Below are 7,480 nucleotides of genomic sequence, written 5' to 3'. Positions count from 1 at the left end.
ACCACTTTACCCTTCTTTCAAATATCATGATTCGGGTTCTTACATCAACCACTTGAAAGAAAAATTCAACATTTTCTATATTACTTGACATAAGACATAACATCCTCAGTATTTGTGAGAATATAATGAAGAACTTGTGTAAAATATTTTTGATCTAAAATTTCTACTTTTCCAACTCCAAATGATCTTTTTTTGCTGGATAAGATATTGTGATCAACATCACCCTTGAAGTCTCGCCTAACTTGATTGAACCAAGTGTCCACTCTAGAGACATACATGGAACAAAATGTCATACATTCATCAACTAAATATCCCTCAACAATGGAACCTTTTGGATATGCCCTATTCCTCACTTATTTCTTATTGCAATAAGGTAACCTATATGACAAAGATAAAAGTAATTAAGTATCATATATGAGTGGACGAGCAACTCGGCTACACAAAAAAAGTAGTATTAATCTAAACACCAAATTGCTTACCTTTCAACCCATCCATCGAAATTGAACAAAACTAAATGCACACATAAGAAAACCAACTGCACATATATAGGTGTTCCATAATTACAAAGAATGAGGGAGCAAAGAATCTTCGACTCACATAGAATCACAATTATTTTTTCTTATGGATCATCTAATTCACTCATTTTATAGCCTTGTTAAATTTCTAGAAAAAAAAAAAGACTAAAATCTATGAGTGAACGAGCAACTCCCTTTGGATTTTTATTTCTCACGCATATAGGGAAAAATTGTTGCATTATTTTATGACAAACATGACTTTTCAAACCATATATTCTACCTTCTATAAGGTTCACACATTTGGATATATTTGTGTAGTATCCATCTAAGACCCTGAACTCCTTCAACACCTTCAAGAACTGCACCCTATTTTTTTTTTTTTTGATAAATAATATCAGCCAACCGGCATAAAATTCTACTTGTGCCCTTCTCTTTGATTTGATGAAAAGAATGTCATATATTCATTTCTACCAAATCATATGGAGAGTATTATCCTTTGACTTTTCATCCAAATTCAAGATCATCGTAAATAAGTTGTCACGCATATTTTTCTCAATGTACATCATATTCAAATTATGATGAAGAAGATTGTGTATCGTGTATGACAATTGTAAAATTAATTATTAACAACTAACAAAATGATAAGAGTGAGTCACTAATAAAATATATTAATGCAATATATTTAAATATTTTTTGAATTTATTGTATTGAATTAAAGCTAAAAAGGGTAAAAAAAATTAGTAGGTTTCTATTAAGAGCATAAAAAAGAGCATGGCATATAAAGCCAAAGACAAGCAGACCCTTGACTGGAGTTTCAAAACGACTAGAAGTCTGGAACCCTAACTCTCGCACCCATTCCTCGTGTCATGCCCCAAACCTTTTAAGGTTCAAGGTGCGACTTTCTATAATAATTGCATAGGTGACGTAAGAAATAGAAATAGCAGAAATAAATAAAACAACATAATTGAAATGAAGAATAGCTTCCCAAGAGGGGGGGTGAATTAAGTTCTTTTTAAATTTTAATGATTTTTAAGATTTTCTGATTTTAATAACCCAAAAAACACAATTATATAATAACAATAACCACACTTAAGAAAACTGAAATTTAAAATTATAATTCAATCAATGGAATCAATCAATCAAAAATTATTTAGGCTTTCGTTGCTTTCCCTGTAGCCTTTTATTATACACTTTACTTGATTAAGATCTCCGCAGATTAATCAATGTACTCCCCTTTTGGGTTTCCGCAAACAATTAATCAAAACGTACTTTCTATTTATCAAGTACCTTTGTAACCTTCTCGATTTAGATCCTGCAACCTGCACTTAAAAAATCTTATAACAATAGCAAGTAAAGTACGTAAAATAAAGCAGAGAGAAAGAGACAAGAATTTTTACGAGGTTCGGTTTCAACACAGCCTACGTCCTCGCCTTTGGCAAAAATATCAAAGGATTTCACTATATCAGTTTCGTTACCTAGTGGAACAATACCAATTTATAACACACTCCTTCGATTAGGTTAGAACCCACCTCTCCAAATAATAATCCCTTATTCGGCTCAACGATTCAACAACTCTGAATCGCTTAGGAAAGATAATAAGGAAATTTGTGTACAAAAAAGAACTCTCACAATAGAGTAAATTAGTACAATGATCAGCTCACTTTATACCTCAAAGTAATCCAAATATAAGAAATTTCAAGCTCAATACTTAGTATGAATTACCAAATAATTTTCCAAAGAAAAAGAAAGATTCTGATTGTTGGAAAACTTTGCTTCAAAATGTAAATCAATTTCAGATCAGAGATTTATCCTTGAAAGAATTTTAGATCCTTTGAAAACAAAATTTTGAATACTTGAAGATAGGTCGATCTAAAACCTTTGAAAACTTACTTTGATCTAAAAGCCTTTGAATATTTCTGAATTAGAAAATTTGTTGAAAATCACTAGATCTGGAAACTTTAGAAAATTGCTCAATTTCAAAACTCTTTTGAATATCTCATCAATGTTCTCTCTACACTTTCTTCTCTTTTTAAAATTTTGAGATTAAGACTATTTATAGAGACTTTAGAAATCATCCATTACTCCCAAAGATTTCTAAAATTCATTTCCAAATATTTTGAAATAAATATATTTAAAAAGGTGGTTCAAAAAATCTTCTCGTTGAGAAATTTATTGCCAACGTTCGAGTGGCAGTAGCCTGTCACAAAGCAACTCTCAACACAGAATGCAGGCAGTCGCTTGGCTTATTCATCTAGGCGCCTAGCTAGTTAGGCAGTCGATTGTCTAGCTACTAACTTTGCGAGAAATCATTTTCTTAATATGGCAGTCGCCTGCTTTATTTTAGCAGTCGCTTGGCCTTTCATTATTTCAGAAAATCTTTTCTTTTTAAGTTCTTTTTATTTATAAAAATTATTTTCTTTTAATTTTCTATGAGCTTCAAACCTCTTTATATTTAAGTTTAGCTTTGAAGTACTTACATTTTTAGAATGTCCTTAATATAACTCTTTTAGTCTTCAAATGTGTTCTTCCATCAGTTTTGTGGTTACAATCTTTCCTTTGAGCTTTTCACAATATAACTTTTGTTCTTCATGCTCTTTATAACCCATAAGCCTTTCTTTATATACTGCAAGGATTCTGTGTAATTCATAAACCTCCTTTTACACTTGAGCTGTACTGTTTTCCTGAAAAAAACTTTTACTTGAAACATATTAAACACATCACTTTATTTGTTATCATCAAAATAAGAATTGTAAGCCTCATTAGGCCAACAATCTCCCCCTTTTTGATGATGACAAATCAAGAGCAAAAATAATAAGTTTTTAACATTCATGGCTCCCCCTATCAATAAGCATGGTATATTTAAAGGTATACATAAGGGAAAATACATTAACCATGTAAAATTTCACAAACCATACATACTCTCATATTGTATCATATTCACAAACCACATATTCACAAACTATACTTTCATATTGTATCATATTTTTGCGCGTACAACTTCCTCTCAAACATTCTCCCCCTTTGGACACCAATCAAAAAGGAGAAAAAAAAGATACAAAACAGAGAAATGCTGCAAGTCAAAATACTAGTTTTAGAACACCAAAGATAGCTTAGCCGATAAAAACACATAAAAACACAGAAAAGAACACATAAAAGTAATAGGTAAAGGCACATAAGTCTGATGCTTCCATATTTTCACTTTCATCATCTTCTTCTTCTTGTTCTTCAGAGTTATGATTTTTGTAATAGGTTTCAAGATGTTTTGAACAAGATTTTTGTATGGAAAGTGAAGAAGATGAAGGGTTTCTGAGAGAAAAATGAATGGTCAGGCGACTGGTGGGTTTTAAAATGACTTAAAATAGGGTTTTAAACCCTACCCGCTGCGAGGCAGTCGCCTGCTTCAATGTGGTAGGCGCCAGTCTTTGTGGAATTTTGAAAGACAGTAACCAGGCAGTCGCCTGGTACCCTGGTGGCAGTCGCCTGCCAACCAGAACAGTTTCTAGATTACTTCACGACTATGAAGCATGCCCAATTCTCTTCTTATAAATATGAATCTTTCTTTCGACAACAGTTTTGTAAAAATATCTGCTAATTGATCATGTGTATTTACAAATTCTAGTACTATATCTTCATTTTGTACATGATTTCTCAAGAAATGATGTCTTATATCGATGTGTTTTGTTCTTGAGTGAGATACTGGATTTTTTGAAATATTAATAGCACTTGTGTTATCACATTTGATAGGGATAATTTAATATTGTATTTGAAAATCTTTTAACTGTTGTTTCATATATAATGTTTGAGCATAACAACTTCCTGCAACAATGTATTCTACTTCTACTGTGGATAATGCTACAGAATTTTGTTTCTTTGAAGACCATGAAACAAGAGAATGTCCTAGAAAATGACACGTTCCACTTGTGCTTTTTCTATTTATTTTACATCCAGCAAAGTCTGCGTCTGAATAACTAATCATTTCAAATCCAGATTCCTTTGGATACCATAAACGTAGTTCAAGTGTACCTAGGAGATACGTCAGAATTCTTTTGACTGCTGTTTGATGTGATTCCTTTGGGGCTGACTGAAATCTTGCACACATACATACACTAAACATAATATCTGGCCTACTTGCTGTTAAATAGAGTAGGCTTCCTATCATTCCTCGATAATGTTTAGTATCAACTTGTTTCCCTTTTTCATCTTTGTCAAGACTAGTTGAAGTACTCATAGGAGTTCCTATGGGTTTACTTTCTTCCATATCAAACTTTTTTAATATGTTTTTAATGTATTTAGTTTGATTTATAAAGATTCCATTTTTTGCTTTTTTGATTTGTAATCCAAGAAAATAATTTAATTCTCCCATCATACTCATCTCAAACTTTTTTTACATACATGTGGCAAATTCTTTACATAGATCTTTATTTGTAGCTCCAAATATAATATCATCCATATATATTTGAACTAATAACAAATCTTTGTTTTTAGTTTTAATGAATAAGGCACTATCAACTTTCCTCTTGTAAATTCATTTTTAAGTAAGAATTTACTTAATCTCACCAAGCTCTTGGAGCTTGTTTCAACCATAAAGAGCTTTTATCAATTTGAATACATGATTTGGATTTTTAGAATTCTCAAACCCTGGTGGTTGTTTGACATATACTTCTTCGTTTATATATCCATTCAAAAATTCACTCTTCACATCCATTTGATAAAGCTTAAAATCCTTATGGGCTACATGGCTAAAAGCATCCTAATGACTTCCATCCTTGCCACAGGTGCAAAAGTTTCATCATAGTCAATTCCTTCTTCTTGATTATATCCTTGTGCCACTAACCTAGCTTTATTCCTCACAACAACTCCATTTTCATCCTTCTTATTTCTAAACACCCATTTGGTTCCTATAATTGATTTATCTTTGGGTTTTGGTATTAGTTCTCATACTTGACTCCTTTCGAATTGATTTAATTCCTCTTGCATAGCTATAATCCAAGAGTCATCACTTAAGGCATCTTCAATATTTTTTGGTTCATCTTGGGATAAAAAAGCATAATGATTGCAAATATTTTTTAGTGTGGCTCTAGTAGTTATTCCTTTTGATGTTTCACCAAGAATTTGTTCTTTTGGGTGATTTTTGTCATATTTCCACTCTTTAGGAAGTTTTAGTTTTTCTGAAAGATTTTCATTTAATGCATCATTGTTCTTTTCTTCTTTTATTTCAAGAACATCTTCCTTTTGTGAAGTGACTTCTTTCTCATCATTCATATCTTTAATGTTATAATGATTTGATTCATCAAAAGTTATATGAATTGATTCCATAATTGTAGAAGTTCTTTTATTATAAATCCTATAAGTTTGACTATTTGTAGAATAACCTAAGAAAATACCTTCATCTGACTTTGCATCAAATTTTCCTAGGTCATCTTTAGTATTTAATATAAAACATTTGCAACCGAATATATGAAAGTAGGATATATTTGGTTTTTTATCTTTTCAAAGTTCATATGGAGTTTTATCTATTTTGATCTTATTGATACCCTATTTACAATATAACATGCTGTATTTACAGCTTCTACCCAAAAATATTTAGGTAAACTATTTTCATTGAGCATTGTTCGTACCATTACTTGCAAAGTTCTATTTTTCCTTTCAACAACTCCATTTTGCTATGGAGTTCTAGGTGCTGAAAAATTGTGAGTTATTCCATGTTCATTACAAAATTTATCAACTTCCTTATTTTTAAACTCTCTTCCTTGGTCACTTCTAAAGCTTGTTACATTATAACCTTTCTCACTTTGTAGTTTCTTGCATAGGGTTATTAATTGATTGCAAGTTTCATCTTTGTTTGCTAAAAATATTACCCAAGTAAATCTTGAAAAATCATCTACTATTACAAAAGCATATTGTTTTCCACTTAAATTTAGGGTTCTAGTTGGACCAAATAAGTCTAAGTGTAGGAGTTCTAGGGGTCTTTTAGTGGATATGAATTTTTTCTTTTTAAAACTTGTTTTTACTTGTTTTCCCTTTTGGCAAGCATCACATATCTTGTCTTTTACATACTTAATACTTGGTAATCCTTTTACAAGGTTTTTCTTAGATAATTTAGATAGTAGGTCCATGCTAGCATGTCCTAATTTCCTATGCCATAACCAACTTGCTTCATTCATGGTTGTCGAACAAGTTATGTTTTGATTTGTTATTTTCTCAAGATTTATACAGTAAACATGATTTATTCTATGAGCCATAAACAAGGTTTCTTTATTTTTGGGATTCTAGATGACACATTTTTCTTTCATGAATATTACTTCGAACCCTTTATCACTTAATTGACTGATACTTAAAAGATTATGTTTTAGTCCTTCTACTAATAGCACATTATCTATAGTGAGTGAAGGTTCTCTAACTATTTTACCTATACCAACAATTTTACCTTTGGAATTGTCGCCGAAGGTGACGTATCCCCCATCTTTTTGTTTTAAGGTAGTGAATTTGTTCTTGTCACCGGTCATATGTCTTGAGCATCTACTATCCAAGTGCCATTTGTCTGTTATCGTTGTTGTCCTAAGGCAAACCTATAATGAGGGACACTAAGTGTTAGTTTTTGGAACCCAAATTCTTTTGACTTTTATTGTTTTACTGTTAGTTCCACTATTTGTCTTCCATTATCCTTGGACTTTAACATATTTTCTCTTTAATGGACAATTAAACATTATATGACCTTTAGTCTTGCACATATAGCAAGTGGTGTGTTCATGTTTGTTATTTGATGAAGTGCTAGCATAAAACCTAGCTTCCTTATTAAAGAATCCCATGTATAGCTTGTTATTCTTTTTATTTGTTTTACCATTGTAGCCTATTCCTTCTTTGTTTCCATGAAGCCTTTGCTGTCCAATCATCTTTTCAAAGTTCTCTTTACCTTTAGTGAAATTATAGATAATCTTTTCCTTATCCTTAACTATCCTTTTGAG

Source organism: Malania oleifera, chromosome 11, assembly GCF_029873635.1.
Source record: "Malania oleifera isolate guangnan ecotype guangnan chromosome 11, ASM2987363v1, whole genome shotgun sequence".
Taxonomy (NCBI): Eukaryota; Viridiplantae; Streptophyta; class Magnoliopsida; order Santalales; family Ximeniaceae; genus Malania; species Malania oleifera.
The sequence above is the reverse complement of the archived record's forward strand: the minus strand, read 5'-3'. Positions refer to the sequence as shown.